The sequence below is a fragment of the Eschrichtius robustus genome, chromosome 8, assembly GCF_028021215.1.
Source record: "Eschrichtius robustus isolate mEscRob2 chromosome 8, mEscRob2.pri, whole genome shotgun sequence".
Lineage (NCBI taxonomy): Eukaryota > Metazoa > Chordata > Mammalia > Artiodactyla > Eschrichtiidae > Eschrichtius > Eschrichtius robustus.
Genome location: NC_090831.1, coordinates 52,563,621 through 52,584,004, shown reverse-complemented (window position 1 = coordinate 52,584,004; position 20,384 = coordinate 52,563,621). Strand labels below are relative to the sequence as shown.

Below are 20,384 nucleotides of genomic sequence, written 5' to 3'. Positions count from 1 at the left end.
TTACAAGGTCTTTAAGGCATCACAACCACCAGTAACCCATCACTCCATGGCATGAAGGCCTAAATGGCTTTCCTGTTGCATCCAGCAACATTGACGGAATTTTATTTTGTTCCTTTTGGGGTAAAAATGAATGTTCTAAGAAAAAAAAGTTCTATGATCAAATAATAAGCCGGGTTAACATAGCTAAACAGATTTCATTACTAGATGCAGGGGTTAGTTCTTAGAGCATCTAACTTGTGAATCTGTTTTAAGAATCATCCAGAGATTGATATGGTATATAGCCTTTCCCCAAGTTTTGGACTTCCAAACTTTATTTTATTTACTTTATTGAAGGACGCCTAACATCTTGTGTATTGGTGTATCTTGGAACTATACCCTACAGAATAAAGTATCACAATGAATTGCACAGTCCTGCAGAATTCAGTCTGCCTCACCGTTTGTATCTTTCACTTTGTCCCTTCACAACCCACAAGAAATCCTAACAGCCCTCTTTCTCTTTGCCATGCTGCAGCCTGCATTTTTCCACCTGTGCAGCTTAACTCACCCGTCCCTGTGCTTCATACACCCTTTGTTTCCCGTAAGTGCCTGTAAAATTGCTCACATCCTTCAAGGCCAGCACAAATATTGCATCAGCTGCCCTTTGCTGGATCTCAGCCGAAAGTGTAATTCCTCTCTGTGACGTATAATGTTCCTTTTCTTTGGAACTTATCATCTTTCTCTCACATAGAAATTTTTTTTCTGTCTCTCTCTTCCATTACTATCTTATCACTATGTTTTGAGCTCCTCAATGGCAGAAACCAAACTTTAGTAACTTTCAAACAGAAATTGTAACCTGAGATCCATAGGCTAAGATCAGCCTGAGAAATACATTGTATTTGTCCTTCACTGTATTTTCAAAACACCTGAATTAGCATCCTTTATTAAAATATTGAGAGAAAGGTTTAGATTTTTTTCATCTCTTGAAACAGAGGAAGACCAGGCAACCCTTGGCCTTAATGAGAAACAGCTATGGTTGGCGAGAGTTGCAGTTCAAATACATACTTGAACTATTTGAACTTCCACCCCTCAAACAATGCCTAATACAGAATAGGTTCTTGAAAAACAGTTGTTTTAAGCCAGGTGTAATTACCTCAACACCTATCAAGGGAAAGGGAAAAAATCCTATTAAGTTAGAAAGAAAATTTTAGATTTTAAAATTTGATTTTCTTTTCAAAGTGAGGAGAGAGGGAGTAAATGAAGGAACTATGTGGGTGGAGAATGCAAGTAAACAGGTGATGCTTGACCATATGTGAACTCTCTTCTGGGGTTCCAGAGCCCATGGGTACACCTCTAGCAGAGAATGATTCACAGTCAATAAGTTGTTTATTTGCTCTGGGGCCCCCGTCTATACTGAGAGCCCCACGTGGGCTGGGGCTGTGTCATGCATCATTTTCCCCTGGAGCCTGCCTGCCTACATTGGAATCTTGGTTTCATCACTTACTGGTTACTTCACTTACTCGTGTTTCAGTGACCCACAGGATTTCTGGGAGCATTACTGATAGTACTTAGGACAGTGTCTAGTGTATAGACAGGCTCCATAACTCTGGGCTTGATAATGAGAGTATCTGCCCTCTGGTAGGCAGTCAACAAATGTTTGTTAAATGAACGAATGAATGAATGAATGAGTGAGTGAATCAGTGTCCACCATTGTATAGCCACTGTGTTGTCAGCCAGCTGGTTCTCTGAGCCTTGGTTAATGGCTTAGGTCTGTTCCAGTAATTATGATAGGAACCATAGCTAATCTAAGAACCATAGTGCTTTAGATTGCAGACTGCATTGACCTAAATTAGACTAAAACCACCTAAGTGTTTATAACATAATCTATTACTTTCTAGTTAAAAAACCCTTTGCTCTTTATTCAGCCTGATACCATGGAGTATATTATCTGTAATATTGTCCTCCTTTCCAACTTTGCAAATTGCTTATGAATTAGCTGAATCCCACCCCACCCCCCTGAAACCTTACCTGACTATCTCTGTTAGAACTGGGTGTCAACACACACACACCCACACACACACCCCCCCCCCCCCACACACACACACAGACACAAAGCTAGAAGTAGTGAAGAGATGTTGGACCTCATCTGCAGGACATAATTTTCACTATGGAAATGAGGAAGAAAGAACCCATGACTTTGTCCCTCTGCACCTCTATAGACTTTTTGCCAGAAGGTGGGCATTGGGGATGTTGAAGAAGAAAGAGCTTGGGAGGCTTGAAGCATTTGCTTTGGAGAGTTTGTTCTGGTTCTGCTTTCCTATCTGTCCTTTTCTTTCAGAGAACCTATAAAATTTTTGATAGCAGGGATTTTTGTCTTATTAATTGTTATAACCTTTGTACCTAGCACTTAAAAATCTGTTCCAGAGGAATGGATAAAGGAACCAGAAAAAGAAAGAAAGAATGAATAACATGAGGCAGAAAGCAAGGGACCTCCCCAAACATCAGCGGATAAGTTGATAAAATTCTTATAAACATATATGGCAATAGTATATATTATCATAGTATATTATTATGGTGCTATAAATATGGTCACAACACTCTGAAGAAACTTGCTATATTTAGGGTTAATACTTCAAAGCTTTCATCTGAATACTGAAAAATGTTTGGAAATGAAGTAGATTATCTGCTTGAATAAGGTACTTAATATGTACTACCTAATGAATTTATTTGGAAAAACCCAATTTAAGGTTTTAATTCATTTCCGTTATCTAGTTTAAGATAATGACTTAGAGATAAGGTAGCACTTCCTCGCCTCTCCATGCAAGACCAAGGCTGAGATCCAGATGGAAATCGGAGAGCACTTGGCCATGCCCTAAATGCAGGTCTGGTCTATTCCCATCAGGACGAGCCACACTCATAGCTATTTCTAGGCATTGGCATTGAATGTCAATTGAATTGTGACTACCTAGTTTTCTTTCCCACAACATTTATACCCTTTCCATGTGTTATGAGCCAGAAACCTTCTCCACATCAAAACTTCCCCCCAGAAAGGGTGTGATTATTGGTTATAGAGACAGGAGTATAAATTTAAATCACTGTAAGAGTTCAATCATATGTTCATTTTGTAAAAGTCTACAATCATATTGTAGAAAATGAAGGCTTTGTTCTAGTTAATGGGATTGAATATGGTCATCTGGGAACATAATATTTGGAAGGGTGGGAAGAATAAACTCAGGGGCAGTGGGGACTCTTCCTCATCTCCAGGTTTACCTAGAGTTTGGCAGATCCCATTTTACTTTGATTTCAGAGTACCTTCTGTGGAGTGTGGAGTGTGGAGTGGAAAGGGATTTGTGTGTGTGTGTATGTGGGTTTGCTTTGTTTTTTGTTTGTGTTGTTTTTTAATCTCTTTTGGTTTTGACTATTTTCACTGTAGCGAGTGCTTTCCACTTCAGAATTAATGACAGACAGCTTTGGAAGGAGGTGGCGATGACTTGTGATTTTGGCATTCACGGGCTAGAACATTATACATCTTTGATCAAATGTCTCTGAGTAGTTGCACTGCAGAAATTGCAGTTTGGAGGCGAGTTCATTGTCTGGTTGCTTATCATAGACATTGTGATGTGTTTGTACCCCTGGGCCTGCTGGGCAGCCTGGTATCAGCTTCACCTCAGCCCCTCCATCTCTGATTGCTGCTGCTACAGTGGTCAGTTTTCAATACTTTTCTTCAAACAGGTTCAAAATTGTCCTTGGAGCATTTCTTTTGCTGGCTTTCGGGTGTATGATTGTCCTTAAATGTACTATATGATAACTCATTTGAAGCACAAGCAATAAGCAATAGCATTTTCAAGGTAGCAATTGGAATGAATGTAAAGTCCTTTTTTTTTTTTTTTTTTTTTTCCCCAAAGCTTCTCTTGATAATCTATGATTTGAGAGAGAAGAAATTTGCAAAAACTTTGTTGCAGGAATAAAGGGGAAAGATGGAAGACTATTTTTTTTCCTGAGATTTACTGCTTCCCACACATGCGTAAAGACATACAGACAACGACAGCTATTACTCTCTTTTTCATTTTCATCCTATGAATTCAGCAAATGGCATCAAGCGTCTCTGGCTGTGATAATTGCCACAGAAAGTGAAGTCTTCTTTCTAGTGGAGTAGCTGGAGCTACGGGAGCAGGCTTGGCAGGGATACATTTTGCAGGCAGATACATCTTACAGCAATGAAGTTGGAGACAGATGTTTTGGGGTCACTGTGTGATGGCTGGGGGGGGTACCCTACGGTGTCTTTACCCAGTTCCCATCAGAGGTCTGGTCAACGAGATAGCGATTTGGTGCCAGGAAGAGAAGCTTACGGTCAAAAGCATACAGCTGCATGTCCAGGAAGCTGACCACATCATGCGGCATTGCTGGGTCAGACCTTCCTCTTTTATTTGCTAATTGTTGTATCTAGTTTCTGCATTGTAGGTGCTGCTGGGAAGTGACTAAGGCTGCAGGCTTCTTCTGGACATTGAGGCATTTGGCATACATGCACCTTCTTTTACTGAATAATAAATGCCCTTGTTCTAGTACCTTCTCAACAGCTCCTTCTTATACTCATGTAAGGAAGGAATCATAAATTATATTTATGATTACTGCTGCGTATGCATCTATTTGAGTTGTCTTAGGTATCCACTCTTGTGCTTTCCATACATCATCTCATTTAATTTAACCCAATAAAGTGGGTCCTTATTGATATTTACGGATGAGGGAAGTGAGCGTGAAAGAGGTTGAGTCATGAGACTAGTACGTGAATGACTCAGAACCAAACCCTGGTCTGTATGACTCCAGCACCTGTGTTGTGAACTATGGTCTATGCTATCTTGGCTTCCCAGTCCAATCATCTACCGTGATTTTCACATGCTGATTTAGTTGTCTTGAAGGCAGAAACCACGTCTTATTCATCCTTACTATTTAGCACAGTAAGAGACACATAGTGAGCATTTCAGTAATCGTTAAATGAATGATTAGGAATGACAACCAGGGCTTTTAGGCAAAATAAGCAAACACCTTCAGAGTGTGATTTGAAAATTTCTATAAATGGGACATTTGAGAAGGAATTCATTTTTCTCCTGTCACCATGGAAAGCAGTGATCCAGACTAGAAATACCCTGGTCTGTAATATGAGAGAATGTCTAAGGAGACAGCCATGTGTTGTGTGTGTGTGTGTGTTGTGTGTGTGTGTTGTGTGTGTGTTGTGTGTGTGTGTGTGGTGTGTGTGTGGTGTGTGTGTGTGTGGTGTGTGTGTGGTGTGTGTGTTGTGTGTGTGTGTGTTGTGTGTGTTGTGTGTGTGTTGTGTGTGTGTGTGTGTGTTGTGTGTGTGTGTTGTGTGTGTGTGTGTGTGTTGTGTGTGTGTGTGTGTGTAGTGCATGGTCTACTTCAGTAGATCCAAATTCCCTTCCTGGCTCAAGGCTGCATACCAGATAGTTGCTTTTGTGGTATAAATGTCTTCTGGATAGATTTAGTGTTATTGCTTTGAGCTTCTCATTGCTTAATAACTTTTGAGACCATATTTGTGAGTTTTAATTGTGAGCAATTAAAAAATTGCATCTTTTTAATTAGGGTGAAGGGAGAGGTTGAGAAACTTTAAAACACCCTGAATTCTCTCCATCTTCCCTGATTCACACGCATTAATTCTTTGACTTCTAGGAGCAACCCTGTGAGGTGGGTTCCATTACTGTTCCATTTACTAAAGTAGCTCAGAAGGACTACATTTATGGACTTCCAGGGAAAGAGACTTTTCAACCTAGTAAGTGACTTTCCACACTTTAGTTGAGACCACCTCCACCCCTTCGCCACCCCAATCCATTCTCCACACTGTGGCAAGAACAGTCTTCCTAAAACCATATTTGCTAGGTCCCCTCTTGATCCAAACCTTTCAATGGGCTTTTGCCTTCATGAAAAATAGTTCAAACTCCTCAACAGGAGACTCAATGCCTTTGACAATGCGATCCTTTTACTTCTCTAACAGATGCTTAACTGTTCCATCCCCCTCCTTCCTTCTCCCCGACGTGTGTCCCCACTACTTCTGTCCCAGACCATCCTTCTCAAGCTCTGTGCTCTGTGAGTACCGAATCGTTTTCCACTCCCTGAAAGTTCCACGTTCTTGCCTTTTTTCCTTTGCACATGTAATTTTCTTTACCTGACTCTCTCTTACTAATCCTTATTTCTGTCTCAAGACATGTATTATTTTTTGCTGTCCCCCCCAAATTAGGATATGTGACACTCCTTTATATCCTCATAGTATGTGATTCTAACTTGAACTGATTCATGTATTTGTCTAGCACCCAGCAGATGCTAAGGCTAAATGTGTGAACAACATGCCTACGATCCTTGCGTCCATGGAGCTTATCCTAGTGGGTTACAAACAAACAAATAAACACATACTCTAACTTCAAATTGTGATCAGTAAGTGCTATGACAAAAAGTCAAGCAAGGTAATGAAATAGAGAATGATGGGTCATGATGGTTGGGAGGATTCTTGAGGGAAGTAATATTTGAGTTGAGCTTGAAGACAGGAAGGAGTTAGACATTCAAGGCTCTGGAGGAAGAATATTCTAGATTGAAGGAGCCGAAAATACAGTTTCTAAGGTTGGAACACACTTGGAGTGTTTGATGGACAAAAGAAAGCCAGTGTGGTTCATGCATAGAGAATAAGAAGAAAGTGGTGCAAGATATGAAGTTGGCATGGCAGGCAGGGGACTGGATCCTATAGGGGTTATGGACCCTGGTAATGTATTTAGATTTTATTCTATCATCAATGAAAAGTGTTCAGAGGATATTCTGATTAGATGTACATTTTTAACAGCTCACTCTGGCTACTATGTGGAGAATGAACTCTAAGAGCATAAAAATGTAGACAAGGAAAACCATTACGCTCTAGTTTCAGGGATCAAAGCAAGAGATGAAGATGGATGGCTTGGAAGAGGAGTACAGACAGTAAGAAGTGGTCAGATTTAGGAAATATCTTTTGAAGTAGCGCCATGAACTGAACATTGGGAATGAGGAAAAGAGAGTCAATCTTTGATTGGCTATAAAATTTTATTTAAATAAACAGATGATGGTACCATTAACTGAAATTGGTAAAGGAGTGGTTGTGTGTGTGTGTGTGTGTTTGTGTGCTTTGGTGCAGGGAGGAGTGGTGAAAATAAAGACCTTTGAGTTGGATATGCTAAACTTGAGATATTTTTTGGCTATCCAAGATGAGATGTCAAAGAAGTCATTAAATTTACAATTCTATATGCCAGCAGAAAGGTCAGGGATGGAGAAAATTCATTTGTGAATCATTATTACGTGGATGATGTTCAATGTTAGGGATTTGATAACTATACAGAGAGGATTGGTAGGATGGAGCTTTTGGGCGTCCCAGTATTTAGAGTCTGGACACAGGATGAGGAGAGGAAGCCTGCCAAGGAGACTGAGAGAGAAGGGCCAAAGAGGAAGGAGAAAGACAAAGAGGGTATGGAATCATGGAAGTCATAGAAGAATAGTGTTGTGAAAAGAAATAGAAGCCATAGAAGCCCAAAGAGGAATGAATAAGGAAGTGAAAGGTTAATTGTGTCCAAAGTAGGGTAGATTTATCACACTGTATTGTAGTCACCTCTTTACTCATGTGTATTCTCCAAAAGATTCTAACTTTCTTGAGGGTGGACATTGACACCTTTCTAGCCTCAGTATGTAGGTACCGGGCCTAACATGTACTGGATGCTTATTAAATATTTACTGAGTGGACAAATGAACACCGAAGCCTAAGAAGACAACAGCTGAACTCTGAATAGGCTGAGGAAATCTGAGAAATACTTGCTGTTCCTTGCACTGACCTCCAGCCCAAGTTATACTTTAAATTTTCTGTAAAGGTTAACATAAAAAGAAATCAGAAGCAGGCCCCAAACAGCTCATTGAATAAGATTCATTAAAAAATGATGGACAGCATGACAGGTTATACCATACAGGAGGGAGTTGGGGAGAATGACTGAGCTACATTTTGAGGTAATTTTATATTCATAAATAAGATTGGAATTGTAGCTCTGCTTTGATTTGCCTCACTGAAAGTGAAAAGGTAGAACTGAGTATTTCCCCATGGGAAATCTAACACTGAATATAGCATAGATGGTAATAGTGTTTTTGCTCAATTTTCAATAATGTATCATTTTATAATTTAATAGCAGCCCTAGGGAAATACATTAGAAGGGACACACAGAGCATTTAGGGTTCCTTGGAGAAAGGTATTCATAAGTTTAAAATTATTGTGATAATTATTGGATAAGGAGGAAGCTTAAAGCTACATCTGATCTACACCTTGACAAGCTTCATTTCTTCTGAGCTCTACCTACATTCCCAAATTGGAGAGAAGAATGAGATATTTTTTCTTTTTGTTTTTTGTTTTTGTTTGTTTTTTAACATCTTTATTGGAGTATAATTGCTTTACAATGGTGTGTTAGTTTCTGCTTTATAACAAAGTGAATCAGCTCGACAAATACATATATCCCCATATCCCCTCTTTCTTGCATCTCCCTCCCACCCTCCCTATCCCACCTCTCTAGATGGACACAAAGCACCAAGCTGATCTCCCTGTGCTATGTGGCTGCTTCCTACTACCTATCTATTTTACATTTGGTAGTATATATAAGTCCATGCCACTCTCTCACTTCATCCCAGCTTACCCTTCCCCCTCCCCGTGTGCTCAAGTCCATTCTCTACGTCTGTGTCTTTATTCCTGTCCTGCCCCTAGGTTCTTCAGAACCTTTTTTTTTTTTTTTAGATTCCATATATATGTGTTAGCATACAGTATTTGTTTTTCTCTTTCTGACTTACTTCACTCTGTATGACAGACTCTAGGTCCATCTACCTCACTACAAATAACTCAATTTTGTTTCTTTTTATGGCTGAGTAATACTCCATTGTATATATGTGCCACATCTTCTTTATCCATTCATCTGTCGATGGACACTTAGGTTGCTTCCATGTCCTGGCCATTGTAAATAGAGCTGCAATGAACATTGTGGTACATGACTCTTTTTGAATTATGGTTTTCTCAGGGTATATGCCCAGTAGTGGGATTGCTGGGTCATATGGTACTTCTGTTTTTAGTTTTTAAAGGAACCTCCATACTGTTCTCCATAGTGGCTGTATCAATTTACATTCACACCAACAGTGCAAGAGGGTTCCCTTTTCTCCACACCCTCTCCAGCATTTATTGTTTGTAGATTTTTTGATGATGGCCATTCTGACCAGTGTGAGGTGATACCTCATTGTAGTTTTGATTTGCATTTCTCTAATGATTAGTGATGTTGAGCATCCTTTCATGTGTTTGTTGTCAATCTGTATGTCTTCTTTGGAGAAATGTCTATTTAGGTCTTCTGCCCATTTTTGGATTGGGTTGTTTGTTTTTTTGATATTGAGCTGCATGAGCTGACTGTATATTTTGGAGATTAATCCTTTGTCAGTTGCTTCATTTGCAAATATTTTCTCCCATTCTGAGGGTTGTCTTTTCATCTTGTTTATGGTTTCCTTTGCTGTGCAAAAGCTTTTAAGTTTCACTAAGTCCCATTTCTTTATTTTTGTTTTTATTTCCATTTCTCTAGGAGGTGGGTCAAAAAGGATCTTGCTGTGATTTATGTCATAGAGTGTTCTGCCTATATTTTCCTCTAAGAGCTTTATAGTGTCTGGCCTTACATTTAGGACTTTAATCCATTTTCAGTTTATTATTGTGTATGGTGTTAGGGAGTGTTCTAATTTCATTCTTTTACAGGTAGCTGTCCAGTCTTCCCAGCACCACTTATTGAAGAGGCTGTCTTTTCTCCCTTGTATATTCTTGCATCCTTATCAAAAATAAGGTGACCATATGTGTGTGGGTTTATCTCTGGGATTTCTCTACTGTTCCATTGATCTATATTTCTGTTTTTGTGCCAGTACCATATTGTCTTGATTACTGTAATTTTGTAGTATAGTCTGAAGTGCAGGAGCCTGATTCCTCCAGCTCCGTTTTTCTTTCTCAAGATTGCTTTGGCTATTCGGGGTCTTTTGTGTTTCCATACAAATTGTGAAACTTCTTGTTCTAGTTCTGTGAAAAATGCCATTGGTAGTTTGATAGGGATTGCGTTGAATCTGTAGTATAGTCATTTTCACAATGTTGATTCTTCCAATCCAAGAACATGGTATATCTCTCCATCTGTTTGTATCATCTTTAATTTCTTTCCTCAGTGTCTTATAGTTTTCTGCATACACGTCTTTTGTCTCCTTAGGTAGGTTTATTCCTAGGTATTTTATTCTTTTTGTTGCAATGGTAAATGAGAGTGTTTCCTTAATTTCTCTTTCAGATTTTTCATCATTAGTGTATAGGAATGCAAGAGATTTCTGTGCATTAATTTTGTATCCTGCTACTTTACCAAATTTATTCATCAGCTCTAGTAGTTTTCTGGTAGCATCTTTAGGATTCTCTATGTATAGTATCATGTCATCTGCAAACAGTGACAGCTTTACTTCTTCTTTTCCAATTTGGATTCCTTTTATTTCTTTTTCTTCTCTGATTGCCGTGGCTAGGTCTTCCAAAACTATGTTGAATAATAGTGGTGAGAGTGGGCAACCTTGTCTTGTTCCTGATCTTAGAGGAAATGGCTTCAGTTTTTCACCATTGAGAACGATGTTGACTGTGGGTTTGTCATATATGGCCTTTAGTATGTTGAGGTAAGTTCTCTCTGTGCCTATATTCTGGAGGGTTTTTATCATAAATGGGTGTTGAATTTTGTCAAAAGCTTTTTCTGCATCTATTGAGATGATCATATGGTTTTTCTCCTTCAATTTGTTAATATGGTGTATCACATTGATTGATTTATGTATATTGAAGAATCCTTGCATTTCCTGGGATAAACCCCACTTGATCATGGTGTATGATCCTTTTAATCTTTTTTTTTTTATTGTTACCATACCAGCTAATTTTTTGTTTTTGTTGTTCCTTCAAGAATTTCTTCATCCTATTTCTCAGTATTAGAGTAAGTCTGGTTTGGTTCTGTGCCTTTTCCTCTTTCCTCTACATTTTTTTCCCTAAGCCGTCATATCTGTTTCCTGTCAGTTTAAATATGCCGATGATTCCCAAATTTATCTCTAATTCAGAAATGGCCTCTGAAATAGATACGTTCAAATCCTACTGCTTACCAGCCTGTGTATTCTTGAAGGTAAGAATCGATGTCTGTTTTATCCATCAGTGTGTCCAAGAGTGTTTGATACTTAGTAAGCTTCAAGAAATGTTTGTGGAAAAGCAGTATTAATGAGGTGATGGGGAAGCACTATACTTTTCTTGATTTGCCCCATTACTTATTGAAAGCTGCTGTCTTTACTGGAGTGCCCACTCCCCAAATCCTGCTTGTCTTTCAAAGCTCACTTCAAAATTCTGCATCCTCCATGAGATAGTGTATCTATTCAGCTAGAAAGGACTTAAATCCCTTCTAGGTTCTCATGAAACTTTATCTGGCCTTTCCCATGGTATTTAGCCATGGATGAATTAATGCATGAAAAACAGAATCAAAAAATTTCAATGCTGAACCTACTTGTGATGAAAACCCAAGTTTTTCTTCTCACTGCCTCAGTCTGGAACCTTTTCACTGTGCTGGATCATTTCAACTTTTAATTTTTGTTCTTCTCTAACATAAGTTGGCAGTAGATAGAGACTGAGAGTTGGTTTCTGTTTGTGAGGAGATCGGGTCACCTCTGACTAGAGAGACATTTTATTATGAACTAGCCCAGGACAGTCCCAGTTTATGCACGTTGTTCTGCTGTAATTATTCACAGCGCTCTCTTTCACTCTCAGAAGTGTCTGTGTTGAACGATAAAGTGTATATTCACCCAACTTATAAGGGTGTAGAAAAGCACAGCTCTTGACAAATTTCAGAGTGCTTCGTGTATGGAAAAAGAGAAGAATAGTAATATGGAATTCTGTAAAACATAAATAATTTCCCCAGAATCTGCATTTGCACGTGATGGTGGAAACTTGACTGCCCTTATATCCTTTTGCATAAGGGAGGTCCTGTTTATTTTCTTAGGGTTAATTTTGCTTATTACAACCTGTAGTGTTACATTTGAATAGGGAATATAGCTCAAATTCAAACATACCAACTAATGGTTATCTCTTACGGGGTGTTAAAAAAATCATCAAAGGAGGCCATTGGCATTTGAATACAACTGAGGGATGTCCCACAGATGATCCCCCATATACATCTCATCTCCCTAATTGGTCTTATCCTATATAAGGCTTCTAAAGCATTTTCCTAACTGCACGCAAGTTCCTAAAAGGATATACACGTTTTGTCCAGCAGATGGTGCGTTTGCAGCAAGTTGTCATTTTCTCCCTCCTCCCCCGAAGCCCCCCGCCAAGGAAGTTAACCACCAGGTTTCTGCCAGAACCTGCCATATTCAGGCTGATGTATGATGCTGTTAAAATAAAATATAAAGGTTAGAGAAAGATCAGTAATAAGTCCTAAATTGAACATAGATTTCAAGAAACGACCTCTAAGAGAGTCTAGAAATTAATAGTCCATAATATGATGAAAAAGCCCAGCTGACATCAAAGGAACCTCTTGCCTTCTTTTTAAAGAATTCTGTTTAATGCATAATTCACTGAGCCCATGAAACATTCTGGGAAGCTTTTGGATGGATATCAGCCTTTTAATTCAAAATTATGCACTCTGGGAAATGGCTGGCACCGAAGGTGGCAAGCCTACTAGGTAATTTACACCAGCGATCGAATTGCAATTACAAAGGAGATTAAAACATGACTTTAAACAGCCTAACTCTACCCTCAGGGCTACTAGCTGTTTGGTAAACATAGCAGGGGAGCCTGTAATTAAAAATTCCAACTCTCTTCAGCTTTGTTAGGGTGACACTATGAAATGCCCAGGGAAAGGGAAGAACATTTCATTTCAAGTAGTCTTTGGAGAGTAGCTTTATATCTTCAAGAAGCTGTATATCTTCTGATATTATCTACCCCATCCTCTACTAGTTGTTTTTTGAAGTTTATATTACTCTTGTTTCTTTAAGAATAACTTGAAAGCTTTTCAGATCTGGAGACAATATAGAGGGGGCGAGGACACTCAGACTGTGACAGTGACACAGCCATATAATTTGAGGTGCTAACTCCTAGGCATGCATGGGCTTTATAAAGAATCACTGTCATTTGTGCACATCTTTTGATTATGCTTAGATGGTTTATAGTCTACTTTCCCCTGAGGAGCTTTAAAAAGCCATCTGGTCTGGATTTGGGGGGAAGCCCAAAGTAGAGGGCTAGACAAAATGATTCAGTGGGGAAGGTGATCCTCGCCTTTCTCCTCCCTCCTGGGTACCAATTCCTTTAGATCCCCTCTCCATGTACATTCCTTCAGGATCTTGTTCTCAGCAGCTCACGCACAACTAGGGTTCTAGCTGATAAAGTGCCATATCTCTTGGGAGGTCTTCAATTGCCAAAGTATTTTCCTCAGTAGAGGAATGAAGTTAACATGATGGTATGGCAGGCAGTGCTGCCAGAGTCTTGGCCAGTAGGACATGTCCATACACATCCTACCTAACATTTGGGACTTTAATAGGGACCAAGATGTGGCCTATTAAATAACAGCACATCTGTTTATTTGTTCTGCACTTTCAGTGCTTAACTCATGCTTTATTAATATCTTTGATTTCAACCAAGCCAATATGCTAAGCTGACCCCAAATGAATGGCCACTTGAATGTTAACAATGCTTGAAAAATGAGGTTGATTAAAAATTCAATTGGTGTTACCTGAACCCTGAGGTAAGTAACTAGTTAAATGATGAGGCTATAAAGGACTCACATTTAGCTCCGTTTCCTTGTAGGAACTTGCTGGACTCTAAGCAGATTGAGAGATTAAGATATTTTCAATGAATCCCAAGATGTTTCATTTCTAAAGACCCAGGAAGCTGGAAAAGTGTTTTCAGAGACTCTCAGAAACATAATTAATTACTGAGTTAGGCCCTTAGAGACAGGAACTGCTTCAAGCCTGATATGGACCTTTTATCTAGTTAATTAGCTTTATGGGGAGAATTTTGCACATTTAGCAGATGAGTAGACATTTTTATGACTTGAAACACAATACAATTTATTTTTATGTTGTATTTTTAAATTAGGGGAAAAAATGAAAATAATCTCAGAACTTGGAAATAACTCAAGAAGTTCTGATAATAATGAGGGCCACTGTGATTAGACTTCATTCTGTGAACCAAATTGTATCTCCAAAGGAAAATAAAAATTTTAGTGCCCTTCAGCTAGACCAAATCATTCAAGATAAGGGGGTTTTAGTGTTACTCAGAAATTTAGTTTTTCATTGTATAGAGCAAACTGGTTCTCTATAATATGAGATATATGAATATTATAGTCTCTGTAATATAACTAGACTCCCAAAAGCTGTCCATAAATCCTTTGATCCTAAGTCCAAAGTGACTGAGGGGAGTTTATACCTACAGTCCCATCATTTTTACTAAACATATGAAGTGGTAAAATGGGCATATTATTCTCTTCCCAAATAGACCGATTTTTCTGCATCAAAAATCTGCTGGGACGGGATTACCCTTGATGTTCCCTGCCAGTGCTCTGAGTATCTTCTCAGCAGCTCTATTCTCCCTCACAACTTGAATGCTCACTTCGATTCTGTTTAGATTCACATGGGTTTCATTTGAAACCAATGAACCATCTGTGGCTTGGGACAGAAGTTTCAACAGCAATGCTTTTATGAAGAGTCAGTTTTCAGTTCTTGATCGGAATCTTAACATCTTTTTCACGAATCATCACAAGGTTAATAGGCATCAGAGATAAATTACCAATTCTGTAATCCCGCAGTCCAAAATTTCCCCTCTTTGGTCGATTGCTTCTCCTTGTCTCTTGATGCACAACTGCATCAGCACAAGGACGTGGGCTTCCCCACGTTCTGAGTCATGCTGTCTGTGAGAATCAGCAGAACTTGATCAGCGATGCTTGATCTCATATGTGCGTTGCAAAATTGGTCACTTTTCTCAACACTTAAAAATATGATCTCACACCTCTTTTCTCTTACAATCAAATATATCTCCTTACTAGCTGTTAACATTCTTGCTACTTTTAACCTTTCAAAATGGGGTAAACGCTTTTCATAAAAACACTTCAAAGTAACAAAGTGCAGTGGTTGTAGACATGATGGCCACGTGCAATTGCTCATGCCCTCATTTGATGGTGATAGAGTGGGTAGAATTTTTATTCCAGATCATAACTTTGCTAATCTGAATAAAAATTAAGAAGTTTAAAATCTGTAAGTAGGGAAGCTCCTATTATATATGTCCCATATTATATAATGTATCAATGGAATATATATTTATTATACAAACTTTCTATTATTGATTGAAATATGTCTCTGGTTTCCTCGTCTAGCAAATGAGTACAATGAACTGAGGAGAAGGAAGAGACAGGAAGCAGGCTATCAGATGGGTGTCAGGGTTCCTAGTGCTTTCTGAATTCAGTAAAAGTGACTCCACTTTTATCTGTCCTCAATATTGTATTTCTTAGTATAATACTGTTTAAGAAATAGGTGAATTTTTTAAAAGAGCTTGAAAACTTTGAGTAATCTCGAAGGTTCCATCCCATTTTGCTAAAAGAATTCGCTCAATGCGAGTTCTCTGGAAGCCTCTCAGCATGTGAGATCAGATGGATGTGAGGTAGCATCAAGAACATCGTTCAGAGTTTTTGCCTATTTTGCCGCCTATTTGCCATGGAGGCATCAGGTAGGTAGAAGAGTATCATCCAAACTGCTGAATCTCTCTCACTAATCTACCTTCAGCAGTCTCTGGAGATGACACTTCCTGGAAAGTGGGGACCATGCAGGAAGGGAAAATCAAATACCTAGGCTAGAGAAACAAAAAATGGTTCATAGAATGATTTAGTTGCTTTTATTTGTTCTTTTAGGACAAGCTAAAAATGTCTTAAAGTTCAAAAGTTGATTCTTTATTTTAGCAATCTGAAAAAAATTTGAAGACATAAAGCTACATGTTTTTTTTTTTTCCAGCTTTTCAGTAAATTTATTGTTGCCCCTGACCATGAACGTTTACTCTAATGATGGCTTATAAAGCAATCAGATGGCACCTCCTGTGCTATAAACAAAAATTTATGGTTGAAATGAGTTGCTGTCAATTCCTGGTCTGCCTTCTCTACTTCTTACCTGCTGTTTCCCTTATGGTGAAATTCACATGAAAATGGATATTCTGGGCAATTTTATTTTGAACTCCAAACAAACAGGAAAAATGACATACTGGCCAGGGTCGATTAAAGATGCTCCCACAGGATGAGAAACAGTATTGACTAGATGAAATTTTGATGAAGTGGGGAAAATGATCCATTGTTTCAGTGGTACTAAAAGATAAAGAAACTATTCTGTGGTGATTTTGTGAAAAAAAGATGAGAACTTATTCCAGTGGGTGTATTTGTGTGTGATGTATCTGTGTGTGTGTGTGTGTGTGTGTGAGAGAGAGAGAGAGAGAGAGGGAGAGAAATGAGGGTTTTTTTGTTTTTTTATTTTTTTTTTTTATTTTTATATTTCTGGCTGTGCTGGGTCTTCGTTTCTGTGCAAGGGCTTTCTCCAGTTGCGGCAAGTGGGGGCCACTCTTCATCGCGGTGCGCGGGCCTCTCACTATCAGGGCCTCTCTTGCTGCGGAGCACAGACTCCAGATGCGCAGGCTCAGTAATTGTGGCTCACGGGCCTAGTTGCTCCGCGGCATGTGGGATCTTCCCAGACCAGGGCTCGAACCCGTGTCTCCTGCATTGATTGGCAGGCGGATTCTTAACCACTGTGCCACGAGGGAAGCCCGAAATGAGGGTTTTAATTAAAATTTTCTTTAAAAAAAGAAGGTTCTTTTCAAGAAAGATTCTTTTATTTGATATATGACATAACTGAGGACCAGAGAGCTTGGACAACTTGCTTCAAGACCTCAGGGCTGGTTAATGTCACAACTTGGGGCAGACCTCACATCTCCTGATTCTCTGTTCAGTGTATTTCATTTATATCACAATGCTTGGTTATATGCAGTTAACCTTCAATTAGGGTTACCTTCTAGACAAAGTTATTAAGCAAAAATTGGCTTCAGGAAAGAAGACATTCCCAAACTTACAGAGGGAATATTTTCAGTCAACACATTATGTGAAGTAGCTTCCAATTTGGAGGAACCAAGCAAGATTACCTTGGCATTCTCAGTGAAGCAGAACCAGAATATGAAGCTCTTGATGACACAAGATACATCAACAATGTTTTTCTTCATGATGAAAGCAGTATTTATAAATTTCTAGCAGAATGTCATTTTTGAAATTTCACTTTATACCAATCTTGCTCTTGAAAGCAAAGTTTGTGCTTGCTAGGTTCCTGAATGTTGATGATGACCACAATCATATAGTGAGTTTCGGTATTTTTTTCTTAAGAGATATTGAGCAGAAGTTTCTAGTATCTTGACCTTTTGACAAGGAGTGAGACTGAATAAACCATCACAGGCCATAGTCTATGTAGTTTTCCCCAGAATAGAAAATCCAAGGTCATCACAAACCAAAGAGCAAGAGATTCCATCCTTGGGTGAGAAGGCACTGGCTTTAGCTTGGGGATTTTTAAGGTGTCTTACATATTACACTTGTGCAAATACTTACCCAATTTTAAAATGTCTTACTCTTCAAGTTCCTCTTGAGAGGGCTTTCTTGAGCTAATCCTGCTCTTTTCTCAATCCCCAGTTGAAATTTGCATTACCTTCAACTGTGTTTAATAAGCACAGTTTATTTGCAAACGGTATACAAATCAAATGAGATACTATATGTACAAGTATGTTTTTAAAATGTAAAGTACCAAACAAGTGATTTTATTGCCTTAATACTTACAGCCTTTACTGCATCCTGCCTTCACGTTATGTTTCAAGATATATGCTTGCCTCTTGCAGCTGATTAGTGGTTGTTCAAGGGTAGTAATCACATCTTTTTATTTGTCCCCTTTCCGGTGTCTGACATAAGAAAGGTGATTCAATAATTGTAGTAGAAATGACTTAATACTTTGATCAATGAAGCCCATAACATTTTATGATGGTTCTATCATTAATAATAAATATTATGGGGACAGAAGTAGGCCACCTTACTATCACTATTATGCACAGGAAGTGCAAGAGGCCAGAACAATTTGAGGATTGACTCAAGTCACACAGTTGGAGTAGGGACCTTGTGCTGTGGGGAAGACAGGTTTGCAGAGAAAAGAATATCCTCTTATCACCATGACATTCAGGGCTAAGCAAGCATTGCTCTGTGATTTTTTTCTTTTTGTAGATATGATCAACAGTTGTATGGTAGGAAGTCTGGTTGGAGAGAGCACAAATTTCTATAGAACCACATTGTTATTTGGGTAAGTACTTTTGTCCAGTTTTGAGTCTGGAGTATAAAAATCACAATATGAAAAGTAAATTCATCTGTGCTTTGTTGGTAGCGTACAATAGAATGGATTCTGGTTCTAGTTGAGTACTTTGAAGATTTTAAGAAAAGGTTTACTCTTGTGAAATTAAAATGTCTTAGAATCTTCCAAATTTATAGAAGGTAGGTATTAGGATGCCAACCTTGACAGGCCTCTTTAAGTTTCTTTATTAGCTTTTCTGATGGGTAATCATAATTTTAAAATGTGCCCTCTTCTAAATCTTCTCTGTGGCTCCTGTCACCTCTCTCAGAGCCTTCTGATGGCTTCTAATCTAACTCAGAGTAAAAGCCAAAATCCTTAAAAGGTCCTCCAGAATCTGGACCCCGCTGCCTCTCTGACCTCACCTCCTCTGTCTCTTCTGTGCTAACTCCATCCAGCCACCCCAGCTTCCTTGCCTTCTTTGAATACTTCAAGCAGACTCTCGCCTCAGGCTTTGTTATTTGCTTCCTGGGAATGCTCTCCCCCGTGTGTCCACATGGCTTGCTCCCTTGCTTCCAGGTCATATGTGAAGTTTCCCCTGACCACCTTATATAAAACAGCAACTACCCCCACACACACCTGGGATTCCATAGTCCCCTAGCCTTGCTTGATTTTCCTCCATGTGACATGCTGTATATTTGCTAGCTTATTCATGGAACATCAGCTCTACAAGGGTAGGGCTTTTGTTAGGTTTCATTGCTTGATTCCTAGCGTCTAGAGCTGGGACTGATGTACAGAAGGTCAGCAATTAATATTGAATGACTACATGAAACTGACCTGGTTTTTTGAAGTCCACTTCCTTCAGGAAGTCTTCCCAGTGTGAGTGGAATGTGGATTGCCATCCTCTTTAACTACAACCCCAACTTTTAATCCTCCCAGATACAGGAACACCTTACTCATATGAAAGGTCAAGGACAAAAATGCCATATATCTGCTAGTTCTATTTAGCATTTAATACATCTGTAGTGTTTCTAAAATATTAACAGATGAGTCCTGGAGTGGCTATGGGATTTGCCTCAAGTCACAGAGCCATGCAGTGGTACATCCAGAATGAATATGAACTTGGTGGATTTAGAGTCTCTTGCTTGGATTAGTGCTCATAATAATCTCTAGAGATTCTCCAACAACAAACATAAACAGGCTGGTTTTGCCTCCAGTCACATTTTTTTTCCCGCTTTGTTATATTGCCTTTACCTTGGAAGTTGAGGGGACATATCACTGAATAATGATCAAAGGACATGAATTCTAATCCAGGAGGGGTTCTTTTTCTTTGACCTTGGGTGAGAGACTTCATCTCTCCCATCCTCCATTTTCTCACCTATAAAATCATAAATAATAACATCTACTCAACCTAGTTCAAAGGATCTAGTTATAGTGTGTTTAAAAGTGTTTTAAAAATAATAGTGTTAAATGACATACATCTTAACAACTATTATTAGGATTTTAGGATTCTGAATTTTTGGCAAAGTCTTCATTTTTAGCTTCTTTTTTTTTTTTAAACCAGATTTTATATTTTATTCAAATCACATTTATTTTTTTAAATTTATTTATTTATTTATTTATGGCTGTGTTGGGTCTTCGTTTCTGTGCGAGGGCTTTCTCCAGTTGCGGCAAGTGGGGGCCACTCTTCATCGCGATGCGCGGGCCTCTCACTGTCGCGGCCTCTCTTGTTGCGGAGCACAGGCTCCAGACGCGCAGGCTCAGTAATTGTGGCTCACGGGCCCAGTTGCTTCGCGGCATGTGGGATCTTCCCAGACCAGGGCTCGAACCCGTGTGCCCTGCATTGGCAGGCAGATTCTCAACCACTGCGCCACCAGGGAAGCCCCCATTTTTAGCTTCTTGACTGAGTGAGCTCTTGTGATGGGCCATCAAACATGAGGGACAAGAAACTAAAATCCTTGCCACACTGTGGCTTGAGACATGGTAAAAAGGAATGA

General features: G+C 39.1%; 2 protein-coding genes across 4 annotated transcripts in view; one reads left to right on the top strand and one right to left on the bottom strand.

Annotated features, from left to right (window-relative positions):
• GRM3 (glutamate metabotropic receptor 3) overlaps positions 1-20,384 on the bottom strand; it is a 104,540-nt gene that overhangs the window by 45,412 nt on the left and 38,744 nt on the right. The gene's annotated exons all lie outside the window — the stretch shown is intronic.
• ELAPOR2 (endosome-lysosome associated apoptosis and autophagy regulator family member 2) overlaps positions 1-20,384 on the top strand; it is a 290,466-nt gene that overhangs the window by 241,042 nt on the left and 29,040 nt on the right. The window contains exon 23 of the transcript XR_011074820.1: positions 18,327-18,402. The gene's annotated coding sequence lies outside the window, so the exon portion shown is untranslated. The remainder of the gene's footprint in view (positions 1-18,326; positions 18,403-20,384) is intronic.